We start from the raw sequence: 15,641 nt of genomic DNA, 5'->3' as shown, positions 1-15,641 counted from the left end.
CAGACAGCAGGCAGAAAGAGCAAGATGGGTCAGGGCCACAAAGCCCACCCACAGAAACACACATAATAAAACAAGGCCACACCTAATCCTTCTCAAACAGTTCTACAAACTGGGAACCAAATATTCAAATATATGAGCCTATGGGGGCCACCGTCATTGAGACCACCACACCTATTCTCCCAAGTCTGGTAACCACCCCTTAGGGCATCAAGAGAGAAGACCCAATTCTCCACCATCAACTCCCAAAGCTGACATTCTACTTAAACTACCTCTTGAACCTTCAACATACATAATTTTATATTCCACCCATAACATTATATGTATATTTTACATTAAATTATTTTCCCCCAGCATATAAGCAAGTAAGGATTTGGCCTATAGAACGTAGTTGAATGACCTTTGGGTTAACTCACTTTCTGGTTAATTCATCTTCAAGCATAATGTGAAATATAATATGTATTCTTTTAGTGTGTTTCTATTTCTTTCCAATCTGCTTTTAGTTTAAACTAGATTATCAAACTAGATTGATATTAATTATTGATTATTAAACTAGATTGAGCAAACACCTGTGGGCTACTTTAATACTGGGTTTTCCATAAGTTCTTGGTAGCCAAAATGACTGTCTTGAGGTGGAAGAGCAGTAAAGGTAATTAGACTTAGTTATTAATTGGATACAGTTTTCAGCAATCATATCGAGTGAGTTGGGCAATTTTAGAAAGACAGATAGTCTGTTTTCTCTCATTTGTAGTTCCTAGACTTTTATTTATATATATATAATGAAAATAAAACTAAACAGATGGAACTAACATTAGGATGGAAGAGTGAGAATAAAAAAGAATTGGGAGCTATAAGTGGAAATAGGCTCAGCATAAAATATATACATGTACAAAAACTTTTTTAAAATCTTATTAATTACTGTGTAAGGCTATGTTTTAGTTGCCATAATAGTCAAATTTTTTAAGTATTTTTGAGAAAATATCATATAGCACATGTTTTTCATATCAAAATTATATGTTACCATTCTTGGTTTGAGCATTTTCTCTGCAGTCTGAGTCTACTGAGTCTGTCTATCTATCTCTATCTCCCTCTCTCTCTTTCCCCCCCCTCTCTCTTCTGCCCTTTAAAAAATCTAGACCACTTAGATGGACACCCTACATTTCATAGTAAAATTTTTGATTTATGAAACCATAATCCTTTACAGAATACTTTCATTTTTTTATTTGCTTCTTTTTTAATTTTTATTTTTTATTAATTCATATTACATCTCAATAGTTATCCAATCCCTTGGATCCTCCCTCCCTCCTGCTTTTTCCCTACTCCCCTCCTCTATGACTGTGACTGAGGGAGACCTCCTCCTCCCCTGTATATGCTCAAGTCGCTTCTTGGTAGCTTGCTGTCCTTCCTCTGAGTGCCACCAGGGCCCCCTCAAGGGAACATGGTCAAATATGGGGCACCAGAGTTCATGTGAAAGTGAATTCCCACTCTCCACTCACCTGTGGAGAATGTCCTATCCATTGGCTAGAGCTGGGTCAGGGTTCAATGTTTACTGTATGTATAGTCCTTGGCTGGTGCTGTAGTTTGAGCAGGACCCCTGGGCCCAGAACTGCCCATCATAATGATCTTCTTGTAGATTTCTAGGACCCTCTAGATCCTTCTATTTCCCCATTCTCCCATGCTTCTCTCACCTAAAGTCCCAATAGGATGTCCGTCTCACTGTCCTGATAAGTGAAGACTTTCATGGGACATGCCCCTTGGGCTAGTGTCCAGATGTAAGTGAGTATATACCATGTGAGTCTTTCTGCTTCTGGGTTAACTCACTCAGTATGATCATTTCTAGTTCTATCCATTTGTCCACAAATTTCGGGAATTCCTTGTTTTTTATAGCTGAGTAGTATTCCATAGTGTAAATGTACCACAGTTTCTTTATCCAATCTTCTACTGAGGGACACTTAGGCTGTTTCCAGGTTCTGGCTATTATGAATAAGGCCGCTATGAACATGGTTGAGCATATGTCCCTGTTGTGTGCTGGTGCTTCTTCTGGGTATATTCCAAGGAGTGGAATAGCTGGGTCTTGAGGAAGTCCTATTCCCAGTTTTCTGAGATAGCGCCAGATAGATTTCCAAAGTGGTTGTACTAGTTTGCGTTCCCACTAGCAATGAAGGAGTGTTCCTCTTTCTCCACATCCTCACCAGCATGTGGTATCGCTTGAATTTTTTATCTTAGCCATTTTGATGGATGTAAGATGGAATCTCAGAGTCGTTTTGATTTGCATTTCTCTGATGACTAAAGATGTTGAGCATTTCTTTGAGTGTTTCTCAGCCATTTGATATTCCTCTGTTGAGAATTCTCTGTTTAGTTCTGAGGCCCATTTCTCAGTTGGGTTATTTGGTTTGGTGGTGTTTAATTTCTTGAGTTCTTTATATATTTTGGATATTAGCCCTTTGTCAGATGTACGCTTGGTGAAGATCTTTTCCCAGTCTGTAGCAGAATATTTTCTAAACGTGTTTTGAAGAGCATCTTCCTCCACTGTGAGGACAAGAGTAAGCAGTAGGGTTTTATACTGTGCTCCATACTCTATTAAACATTTTTATTTTACCTGCTTTGGGAATGCATATGAGTGAAAGATAAGTATTATTTTATATTCCAAAAATTAGTGTTTCTTTAGTGTTGTCTATTCAAAACACAGTAGATATTCTCATCCATAAGATATTTGTTCCCAGACACTAGTAGATGCCTCAACGCTCAGATAGTACCAAATGCTATATATACACAAGCACTAATTTGATAACACAGCAAATACAAAACTCAGTAGTTGTGGGAATATGCGGTATGGATGTGATGGGCAGTACGATGGTTCACATCTGGAACATGTTGGAATGAGATAGCATAAGCAATTTGGAACAAATAGATTGTTTATTTCTGGGCATTTCCATTAATGGTTTTTGGGCCACTATAAAGTACATCTGATGGTAACCTTGGAAAGGGAAGCTTGAGATAAGGTAGAAGCTTTGGTTTGCATCTGTACTGGTTACTTGCTTCATTGCTGTAACAAAACACCTGACTAAGCATCTAAGAAAGAAGTGGGTGTTTTGGTTCACAATTTGAAGTTACAGTTCATTGTGAGAGGATGTCATGGTGACAGGAGCACCATGAACTTGAAGCAGCTGGCTACACTGCATACACAGTAAGGTGGAGGGAGGTACATGCTAGTGCTCAGCTTGGTTTCTCTGTTTTCTTCAGTCCAAGACTTCTACCCTTAGAATAGCCCCACCCCAACTGAGGGTTGGTCTTTCTATCTTCTGTTAATCTAATCTAGATTATCACAAACTTACAAGCAGCCAACCCCATCTAAATGATTCCTTAGAGGCTTGTCTCCTCAGTGATACTAAATCCTGTGAAGTTGACAATATAACCATGAGAAATCCATCCCTTGTCAACTTCATAGCCGTCATGGTTGGATGTTTTTTTGTCAATTTGACACAAACTAGTGTTGTCTGTCTGAAAAAAAGAAACCACAATGGATAAAAATGCTTCCATTGAATGGCCTATATGCAAGCCTATGGGACATTTTCTTAATTAGTAATTGATGAGTTTCTGGCCCCTTGTAGGTGATGCCTTGGGTTATATTAGAAAGTGGTCTAGGGTGATAATTTATGTGAGATAAGAAAGTGATCTTTGGTTGTATAAAAAAGCAAGCTAAGAGAGCCATGAGGAGCAACCCAGTAAAAAGTATTCCTCTATGCCTTTGAGTCAGTTCCTGCCTCCAAAGTATTGCCCTGGGATTTATAAGCTGAAATAACTGCTTTCTACCTAAAGTTGCTTTTGGTCATGATGTTTTAGCACATCAATAGAAACTAAGACAAGGGTGCTGGAGAGATGGCTCAGTGGTTAAGAGCACTGACTGCTCCTCCAGAGGTCCTGAGTTCAAGTCCCAGCAACCACATGGTGGCTCACATCCATTTATAATGAGATCTCGTGCTCTCTTCTGACCTACAGGTGTACACACAGAAAGAGCACTGTATACAAATAATAAATAAATCTTTAAAAAAAAATAAAAAAATAAAAAAAGAGAAACTAAGACAAGAGCCAAGCATATCACTTTTTTTAAAATATTTTATTAATTTATCCATATTACATCTCAATTGTTAGCCTATCCTTTGTATCCTCCCATTCCTCCCTCCCTCCCACTTTCCCCCTATTCCCCTCCCCAATGTCTGTGACTGAAGGGGACCTCCTCCCCCTGTATATGCTCATAGGACATCAAGTCTCTTCTTGGTAACCTGATATCCTTCCTCTGAGTACCACCAGGCCTCCCCATCAAGGGAATGTGATCAAAAATGGGGCACCAGAATTCGCATGAAAGTCAGACCCCACTCTCCACTCAATGGTGGAGAATGTCCTGTCCAACGGCCAGATCAGTTCTCAACTTCATATGGAGAAACAAAAAGCCCAGAATAGCAAAAACAATCCTATACAATAAAAGATCCTCCAGAGGAATCTCCATACCCAATCTCAAGCTGTACTATAGAGCAACAGTAATAAAAACAGCATGGTACTGGCACAGATAGTCTGGTGGATCAATGGAATTGAATTGAAGACCCAGAGATGAATCCACACACATTTGGTCACTTGATTTTTGAGAAAGCACATCACTCTTAAGCCATAATCTTCTACTCCTCCCCATAGACTAATGGCCATCTCATAATATAAAATGTATTGGCTCCAACATAAGTCTTTAAAAGTTCCAAAAACGATTTAAAGGTTTAAGTTCAGAGTCTCTTCTGAGTATCAGGCAATCTCCTTTTTACCTTTAATCCCATGGACAAGTAAATAGTAGGTTACATACCTGATATATAATGGCACAGAGTAAATATTCCCATTCCAAAAGGGAATAATAGGAACATAGCAAAGGAAAGATCAGACCAAAGAAAAACCAAAAACCTACACCTAGAAAATCCAAATCCTTAAGTTCCATGTTGATCATCTGGAGCTCATGATGAATCATATGAACTCCAAGGTACATTAATAACCCTTCACCTCCAGCTCACTGGCTGCACCACATATAACTACACTCTTATACTGGTTCATTTTGTCTACAGCTTTCATTGGTAGCCATCCCATGGTCCTAGCATCTCCAACACCCTAGAGTCTACATCACAACTTGGACTTTACCTTCACAGCTCCACATAATAGCCTCTCAAAAGTCTCTTCAAGAACTGTGACCCTGCCACATAGTGCCTGACCTCCATGGCACTCAAAATCTATGGAACAAAACCCTGTAACCTCCCCTGATGAAGCCCATATCCTTCATGTCTGCAAAACAAGTGTCACAAAGTTCTGCTTCCAGAACAGATTGGAACCCAGCCTCCTTGGATCACAGTTGTAGCAATGTCTGTATGCCTTAGTGACTGAATCTACAAAATCACTTTCCTTGACCGTGTGTGCGTGCGTGCGTGTTTTGGGGGTGGTGTGGTGGGGGTGTTTGTAGCAGGAATCTCCTTTTGTGGTTATCTCAGTTCAGATTTTCTTCTTTCTCATAAATGTGCATGTTATAATCTAGAGCATTTTGTCGAGTCTTCAATTCTCCTTTCCTGTTGTCCTATTGAAGAATAATGTTTGTATTATAACAATTAGATCCTTTCCCATCTGCATTCTCCAAGTCTACATTTTAAAATTTACTCACATTTTTAAACTTGCTAAAGTTCTTTTTTTTTTTTTTTTTTTTTTTTTTTTTTTTTTTTTTGGCCCTTTTTACTGACTTACTATCAATATGAATAAGGGCATTGAAAAGTAGCCATGCCACAGACTGAAAGATGCCCTGCCTTGAAATTTTCTCCACCAAAGATGTTAGTCCGTTACTCCTGAATTAAGCCTTACTCAAGTTATCAAGACACAGGCAGAATGCAGCCAGATTCTCTCCCAGAATATAAAATGACTGGATTCTAATGATTGAGTTCCCTGTCCCTCTGAAACTTCATGATGTAAGCATCCATGGTCCACATGTCTCTTGGCATTTTGATCTTCACAACCTCCACCTTAATGGTTTGTTGCACTGTAACAAGTAGCTGACAAAATATACCTAAGGACTTAAAGTTTGGGACTACAGTCTTGTCATGAAAGAGACGTTACAGTAAGAGGAGCTTGAGGCAGCTGGTCACATTGCATCCTCAGTCAGGAAGCTCAGAGAGATGAAAGCTAATACTCAGTTTACTTTCCCTTTTTATTCAGTCCAGAACCCTAACCCATTGAGTTGTGATATGTACACTCAGGGTCGGTCTTCCCACATTGCTTTAGTTAGGTTTCTGCTGCCATAATAAAACACTGACCAAAGCCAACTTTAAGCTGAAAAAGCTTATTTCAGCTTACACTTTGTAGTCCATCGCTAAGAGAAGCCAGAGCAGGAACTCAGGGCAAGACATAGAAGCAGGAGCTGAAGAAGAGGACCTGGCTTGCATTCATGGCTTCCTCACCCTGCTTTCTACTACAATCCAGGGCCACCTGCACAAAGAGGCCCCACTCACGGTGGTCTTGGCCCTCTCACATCGTTCATTAAAGGCCCCATAGATGTATATACAGTTCAATCTGATGGAAGCATTGTCTCAATTAAGATTCCCTCTTCCTGGGACTCTGAAGTTCCACATGAAAAGAAATGCAGAACAATAGCAGGTGTTTTGGGATTATAGATGGGAGGTAGCCCAAATAGAAATTATTAGAAGCAGATGGAATGAGTTGGAGACTGTGGGTTATTGGAGGACAGCTTAGGGAGTAATATAAGCCTTGGCCCAGGTAAAAGCTCATTTAAAAAGAAAAAAAATTCCCTCTTCCCAAATGGTCTGAGTTTGTGTCAAGGTGACAAAAAAAACCCTAGCCAGTATATACCTCTGTTAGCCTAATCCAGCCAAGAGGCTAGCCTCATCTAGATGATTCCTTAGCAGCTTATCTGCCAGGTAACCCTAGATCTTGTGAAGTTGACCGTCAGTAGTAACCATCAAACTATCTAAGATGTCCATCCAAGACTCGGTAACTTTTTAGCCAAACCCTAAGGGTCTTCTACTAATTCTTACCTAGGTCCTCTTCATTTCAGTTTTGTAAAGTACCCTGTCCTCTAGTTTTACTGATCCTGACATATGATTCTTTGTCCTTGTGTTCAGTTGGATCTTTCCATATTACTTTCAAAAATATTTTTACTATATTCATGAGCTACTAACACAATTCTCTAGTTGTTTTCCTAGAGCAGTTTTCCAGTTTCAATTTATATTTTTTCAATTATTTTTTTCTGTGATAGGGTCTCTTTGTGTCGCCTTGGCTGTCCAAGACTCGCTTTGTAGACCAGGCTGGCCTCAAACTCACAGTGATATGCCTGTCTCTGCCTCCTGAGTGCTTGGATTAAAGGCATGCACCACCACGTCTGGCACTTTTGAACTATTTTAAATTTATTTTTTTAGTTGAGATTTAAAAATAAAAGGTGGGAGCTGAAGAGATTGCTCAGCAGTTAAGAACACTGGCTTTTCTTCCAGAGGACAAGGGTTAGATTCTCAGCACCCACATGATTAACTTCAGTTCCAGGGGTTCTAATGCCCTCTTGATGCCACCACAGTACCCAGTATGCACATGGTACAAAGACTTATATGTAAACAAAATATTCATATACATAAAAGAATAATTTTTTAAAGGTTGGGCTGTGGATGAAGCTTACTTGTTGAGTGCTTGCCTAGCATCAACAAAGCTCTGGCTTCTGTAATGTAATGTATTGTCAAGCTTGTTTAATGGGACAAAGTATTGAAAATTAAGAAAAGATTCCAGACTGACCCCCCCAAAAAAGTGAAAGTAACCCCACCAGTCCACAGAGGGACCCAGGGGCCCATGCAGGGGATCCAGGCAGCTGTAGACACGTTCTCCTAGAAGACTGAACTGAGGTGCCACAGCCTGAGAGAGCACTGGCAGAAGCCTAGCCAACCACAAGCCAGGATGTGGTATCCCCACTCTCTGTCAGACTGAACCGAGGCCTCAGAGCCCCTGTGGCTGAGGTTAGAGTCTCCAAAGCCCAGCCAAAGGTAGTTAGTACCTACACTATCTTGGACTGAACCTTGGCCTGCAGAGCACCAACACCAGCCTCTGGTGGCCCAGTAGGGAGCCCAGGATGTGGATAAAGTCCCCCGGAGCTGAAACCAGGTCACCTGCCTGATCCAGGCATGGATTCTCTGATAGCCACAGGTGAGGGGTCTCAACCTGTAGACACTCACCAACGAACTACTCTCAATGACCAGTGAAGGACACCAGAAACCATCTCCCAACATCAGAAACAGCAAGATGACTAAAGGCCAGTGTAAAAACACAACAAAAGCCAAAAGAATGTGGCATCTCCGTGACCCAGTTATCCCAAAGAATTCAACCCTGGGAACTCAAACACAACTGAAGCACAAGAAAATGACCTCAAGTATTTCATAATGATGATGGTAATGGAGGAAACAAATAAAATCCATAAACAATAGAGGAAGATGCAGCCAAACAGATTGAAGACATTAAAAAGGCCATGACAGAAGCCTATAGAGAGTAAATGAGGTAAGTTAAAAAAAAAAAGCATTCAGATGAAGGAAATCAATAAAAGGGTTCAAGATCTGAAGTGAAAATGGAAACAATGATAAAAGTGCAGATAGAAGAAAGCCCGGAACAAGAGAACTTAGAGAAGAAAACAGGAAATTCAGAGATAAGCTAACAGAATTCAAGAGATGGAGGAAAGAATCTCAGATGTAGAAGATACAGTAGAAGAATTTGATGAAACCATCAAAGAAAATGTTAAGTCTGAAAAATGCATGACATAAGCCATCCAAGAAATCAAGGACACCATTAAAAGATGAAATGTAAGGATGATAGGAATTGTGGAAAAGAAGATGCCTGGCTCCAAGGCCCAGAAAATATTTTCAACAAAATCATAGAAGAAAATTTCCCCAGTTTACAGAAAGAGATGCATATAAACATACAAGAGGCCTACAGAACAACAAATAGAATAGAACAGAAAAGAAAATCCTCCTGCCACATAGTAATCAAAATACAAACTGTACAGAACAAAGAAAAATATTAAAAGCGGCAAGGGGAAAATGCCAAGTAACATATAATGGCAAACCTATCAGAATTACACCCAACTTCTCATCAAAGACCATAAAAGCCAGAAGGGCCTGGGCAGAGGTCCTGCAAACCCTAAGAGACCACAGATCCAGAATATTATACCCAGTGAAACTTTCAATAACCATTGATGGAGAAAACAAGATATTCCATGACAAAAACAAATTCAAACAGTACCTAGCCATAAGCTCAGCCCTACAGAAGTTACTACAAGGAAAACTCCAGCCCAAAGTGACAAACTACAACCAGGGTAACACAGGAAATAGATAGCTTCACTGTAGCAAAACAACCAAACACTCTACCACAACCAACATCAAATTCAAGAGACTTAACAGTCACTAGTCATTAATGTCTTTCAACATCAATAGTCTCAACTCCAATAAAAAGACACAGACTAACAGAATGTATATGTAAACAAGACCCAACATTCTTCTGGATTCAAGAAATACATCTCAGCCATAATGATAGATACTACCTCAGGATAAAAGGCTGGAAAAAGGTATTGCAAGCAAACAGATACAAGAAGCAAGCTGGTGTAGGCATCCTAATGTCTAATAAAAATAGACTTTCAAACAAAATCAAAAGAGATGAGGAAGGACACTTCATACTCATTAAAGGAAAATTCAACCAAGATGACATCATAATTCAGAACATCTACACCCTCAATACAAGGACATCCACATTTGTAAAAGAAATATTAATAAAGCTTAAGTCACATATCAGTCCCCACACATTAATAGTGGGAGACGTCAACACCCCACTTTCACCAAAAGATAAATCAACGAAACAGAAGCTAAACTGAGAAATAATGACACTAACTGATGTCATGAATCAAATGAATCTAACAGATATCTACAGAACTTTTCACCCAAACAAAAGATTATACCTTCTCAGCACCTCATAGTGCCCTCTCCAAAACTGACCATAGCTAGCCATAATAGTTTCAATAAGATTGAAGTAATACCTTAAAGCTGGACTTCAACAACAACAGAAATAACATAAAGCCTACACACATGAAAACTGAACAATGCTCTACTCAATGACAACTGGGTCAGAGAAGAAATAAAGAAATTAATGGCTTCCTAAAAATTCAATGAAAATGGAGGTACAATATACATTGAAAACACTGCTAAGAGGAAAGTTCATAGCACTAAGTGCCTTGATAAAGAGATTGGAAAAATCTCATGTAGGCAACTTAATGACATATCTGGAGGCCCTACAGGAAAAAAGAAGCAGAAACACCCTAGAGAAATAGACAGCTTGAAATAATCAAACTCGGGGCTGAAATCAATAAGAAACAAAGAACAATTAAAAGAATCAACAAAACCAAGAGCTAGTTCTTTGAGAAAATCATTAAGATAGACCAACGATTAGCCAAGCTAAATAAAAGGCAGAGACACTATCCAAATCAACATCATCAGAAATGAAAAGGGAGACATAGCAGCAGACACTGAAGAAATACAAAGAATCATTAGGGCCTACTTCAAAAATTTATACACCCCAAAATTTGAAAATCTAAAGGAAAGGGAAATTTTTCTTGGATTCCATTTACCAAAGTTGTATCAAGATCAGATAAACAAATTAAATAGTCGCATTTCTCCCACAGAAATAGAAGCACTCATCAAAAGTCTCCCAACCAAAAAAAGCCCAGGGCCAGATGGTTTCAGTGCAGAATTATACCAGACCTTCAAAGAAGAGCTAATACTGATACTCTTCAAACTACACCAAAAATAAAACAGAAAGAACATTACCAAACTCATTCCATGAGACCACAGTCACCTTGATACCTAAACCTCACAAAGACACAACAAAGAAAGAGAATATCAGACCAATTTCTCTTATGAACATTGATACAAAACTACTCAATAAAATGCTCACAAACCAAATCCAAGAACACATCAAAGATATCATTCACCATGACCAAGTAGGCTTCATCCCAGGCATGCAGGCATGGTTCAGTATATAGAAATTCATCAATATAATCCACCATGAAAACAAACTGATCATCTCCTTAGATACCAAAAAAGCATTTGACAAAATCCAACATCCCTTCATGATAAAATTCTTGGAGAGATCAGAGATTCAAGGCACATACCTAAACATAATAAAGACAATATGTAGCAAGCCAATAACCAACATCAAATTAAATGGAGAGAAACTCAAGGAAAATCCACTAAAATCAAGGACTAGACAAGGCTGCCCACTCTCTCCATATCTCTTCGATATAGTACTTGAAGTTCTAGCTAGAGCAATAAGACAACAAAATGAGATCAAGGGGATCCACATCGGAAAGGAGGAAGACAAATTATCTCTATTCGTAGATGATATGATAATGTATAGAAGTACCCAAAAAAAATTCCACTAAAGAAATCCTACGCTGACAAACACCTTCAGCAACATGGTTGGATACAAAATCTACTCAAAAAAGTCAGTAGCCCTCCTGTATGCAAGTGACAATCATGCTGAGAAATAATTTAGGGAAACTATACCCTTCACAATAGCCACAAGTAATATAAAGTATCTAAGGTCAACAATTAATAAACGGGATCTCATGAGACAAAGAAGCTTCTGTAAGGCAAAAGACACTGTCAACAGAACAAAGCAACAGCCCACAGACTGGGAAAAGATCTTCATCAACCCCACATCTGACAAAGGTCTAATATCCAAAATATATAAAGAACTCAAGAAATTAAACACCACCAAAACAAATAACCCAATTAAGAAGTGGGGTTCAGAGCTAAACAGAATTCTCAATAGAGGAATATCGAATGGCTGAGAAGCACCTAAGGAAATGCTCAATGTCCTCAGGCATCAGGGAAATGCAAACCAAAACAACTCTGAGATTCCATCTTACACCCATCAGAATGGCTAAGATCAAAAATTCAAGTGACACCACATGCTGGAGAGGATGTGGAGAAAGTGGAACACTCATTCCTTGCTGGTGGGAGTACAAATTTGTACAGCCACTTTGGAAATCAGTCTGGTGCTTTCTCAGAAAATTGGGAATAGAGTTACCTCAAGACCCAGCTATTCCACTCCTTGGAATATACCCAGAAGATGCTGTACCATAGAACAAGGACATATGCTCTACTATGTTCATAGCAGCCTTATTCGTAATAGCCAGAATCTGGAAACAACTTAGATGTCCCTCGGTTGAAGAATAGATAAAGAAACTATGGTACATTTACGCTATGGGTACTACTCAGTTATTTAAAAAAACAAACAAACAAACAAACAAACAAAAAGGAAATCTTAACATTTGCAGGCAAATGGGTGGAACTAAAAATGATCATCCTGAATGAGTTAACCCAGACCCAGAAAGATACACATGGTATAAACTCACTTATAATTGGACACTAGCCCAACATGGATGTCCTCTTAGAGTCTTCACTCAGTGGAGGATTGGCAAACATGCTGGGACTTACTCCTGGACTCCAGGTGAGAGAGGTATGAGAGAATGGGGAAATAGAAGGGCCCAGAGGGTCCTGGAACCCTACAAGAAGACCATCAAGGCTGGCGGATCGGGACCCAGGGGCCTGCACAAACTACTGTACCAACAGGACAGTGCGTGCAGGAAACCTAGACACCCTACTTAGATATATCCCAATGGACAGTGCATTCTCCACAGTTGTGTGGAGAGCAGGGACTGATTCTGACATGAACTCTGGTCCCCCCTATTTGACCACTTCCCCTTGGTGGGGAGGCCTGGTGGCACTCAGAGGAAGCATAAGCAGGCTACCAGGATGAGACCTGATAGGCTGTGAACATATGGTGAGGGAGGACGTCCCCTTCTGTCATGGACCTAGGGGAGGGGAATAGCGTGAAAGAGGGAGGGAGGGGGGAACAGGAAGATACAAGTAAGGGGATAACAATTGAGATGTAGTCTGAGTAAAGTATTTAAATAAAAAGTGAAAGTAACAGCTTTATTTAAAGTAGCTCTCTTCAGGATGGGGGAATTCCTGAGCTGGGAGTTGACTAAGCAGAATGTGGGTTTGGTGTTTTATGGGTCCTTCTTATACATTGGAAACTGTTACTTAAAGGAGGAATAGATGTCCAAGGATGATAGCTGGATGGGCTTATAGAGTATGCTTGTGGTCTGGCCTTTTTTTCTCATTTCAATCTCAAGTCTTCCTCTGGCTTCCAAAGCTTGTCACGCTTCTGGGCACTCCTTTGCACTGATGGAGCACAGCTTCAGGTTACAACCCTGACAGCACTTCAAGAATGTAGTTGGAATGTTCTCGCCTACAGGCTGTCCTCTGGCAGAGGAGTTATTGATACTGCTCTATCAGTGGACAGTGCTTCACAAGTGGAGTCTCAGATCCTAGTCACACATCTGAGCAACCTTTAGGAGTCCAATTGTAAATTCTTATCCCACCTACCCCTGTACACAGACACACACACACACCTAGGCTAGCAATATCCTGCTGGCCAAATTTCCACACATAATCTTGTGACACTGGCTCTGAGTTTCTCTAGAGTTTGGCTCACAGGATCTCGGCTGCTCAGTCACCAAGGCATCAGTGGTCATTTTGAAATAGTGTTCCACAGCTGTTCTGCACATGTGCCAGATACTGATGTATCTGCCGGACCCCTCTCCATGGGTCCTGATCTCTGTCAAGTGTTGAATGCCCTGTGGAGAGAGAGGATTGCTTGGAGTGTCCACAGACCTGGCCTTGGGAATCCCCAGACCACCTGCCGGCTCAAGGGTATTATACTAGTCTCAGCTGTGGTTATCTTGAAAGATAACAAGGAAGGCAAGGCCACAGACCAAGAAGCCATTTGCTGCCACTACCAGGCCAAGAGGATTGCCAGCAGCCATTCGCACCCACAGGCTGTGGCAGATTGACTCTAGGCTTTCTGAGAAATTGTTCCTTCTTCTCTGGCCCCTGAGAAAGCTCAGTCTTACAGAGCAAAGAGTTTCCTTTCAAAATAGTGCCCCCCACAGCCTTCTGAGACATGACAAAACGACCCCTCTGCACCGCTGAAGGAATTGCTGTCCTACCAGACTCCCCACTGGATTTGAGACTTTCAAGAACTGTGGCTCATCCTATTGATAAAACTGCCCATCTGCATTTGCCAAGGCTCCTGGGTTAGCTTTAGATTAGGCTTCTGTGCATGTGCTGCTCACTTCCCTTCTGTCCCCTTGGCATTTCTGTTTTTCAAGGCATCTGCCCTCCCTTTGTGGTTCCTGATGCTCTCCTTTCTTTCCCTGTGGAGCAGTCTATTGTGTACTATCCTGAATCTTCATTTGCCATATGATTTTCAGAATCTTCATAATTTACATGTTAACTTGTCCATACAAAAGTTCTCTAAAAATCAAAACAAATCCAATGGTTTTTCTGAGCTTTTAATGTCATATAATCAACTTTATATTTTGAGTCTTTTTTTTCCAGCCCTGTAACTTACTAGGAATAATAAATTCATTTCTCTCCACTGCCCCAATCCCATTTTCAAAGACCTGTTGTTGTGTAGGGGAATTATTATCCATTTCCTCAATACCTCTCCACCTTTAGTTTCCATGCTTTTAATTCTGTATAAAATCAAATTTAGTTTATTTAGATATTGTTTCATTGTGGGTTTTTGCAGTGCTGATGATTGAACCTAGAGCCTCATACAAGTTAAGTATGTTCTGTACCAAGTCTCTTGACTTTTTTAGGTAGGTGTGGTATGTATGCCTGTAATCCTAGCCACTTGGGACACTGGGATTAGAGGGTTGCAGGTTCAAGCCTATTTGGACCATATAATGAGACTCAACCTAAAAGTAATTAGTTAATTAATTAGTATATTCCCATTTATTACTCTCATTAACATATACCCACATTCTAACCAAATTGTTTACTGTTAACTATTCTCTAATTTGCCAGTGTTTGTTAACCAAGGTTAGATGTATTAAGGCTGTGATAAAGTTACCCCGCACTGCTTCCTGTTCCCTCTAGTTACACTGAGCCTTTAGCCTACAGTCTCATATTCATCAAGCTCCTCAGATATTCAGACCATACAGGTCAGTAAGCATACAGTCAGTAAACACTGAGTAGTTAACTAAGTGTAAATAGCAGTGTTTTATCACAGTAGATTGCATTCTCTAACAAATACTTAGCACCTAACACTGATGTCACAGTGCAGAATACCAAGTATTCTGCTCAAGTAACATTGAGCAATATTGAATGAGCAGGTAATACCCACCTACAAAGTTTGGTTTTAGGAAACCAGATAAGTTTTCAATTTAAATTTTATTTTCTCAGTGGCATCTAGCCATGTTTCAAGTACTAAATACATATAGTGGCTACTTAGCTTACTATGTAAATAAGGAGCATTTCCATTAACAAAGAAAATTTTATGGGACAATGCTTCTCTAGAGAGTATAACCTATGGAAATACCCAGCCTTGGTTCCCAAAACAAGGACTTAGCCAAGGACCATGGTGCAGTAGCAAATAGGTTGTTTCTAGTGACTTAACTAGTCACTTTTGTTATTTGTTATCTTAGAAAGACATTGTTATCTCAGTTCTGGTCTTAGTAG

General features: G+C 39.9%; 1 protein-coding gene across 7 annotated transcripts in view; it reads left to right on the top strand.

The window, feature by feature from the left end:
• The window catches only part of BOLL (boule homolog, RNA binding protein), an 89,599-nt gene that overhangs the window by 52,244 nt on the left and 21,714 nt on the right, over nucleotides 1–15,641 (top strand). The window lies entirely within an intron of this gene.

Source organism: Acomys minous, assembly GCF_964271855.1.
Source record: "Acomys minous genome assembly, chromosome: 4".
NCBI classification, from domain to species: Eukaryota; Metazoa; Chordata; class Mammalia; order Rodentia; family Muridae; genus Acomys; species Acomys minous.
The sequence above is the reverse complement of the archived record's forward strand: the minus strand, read 5'-3'. Positions and strand labels throughout refer to the sequence as shown.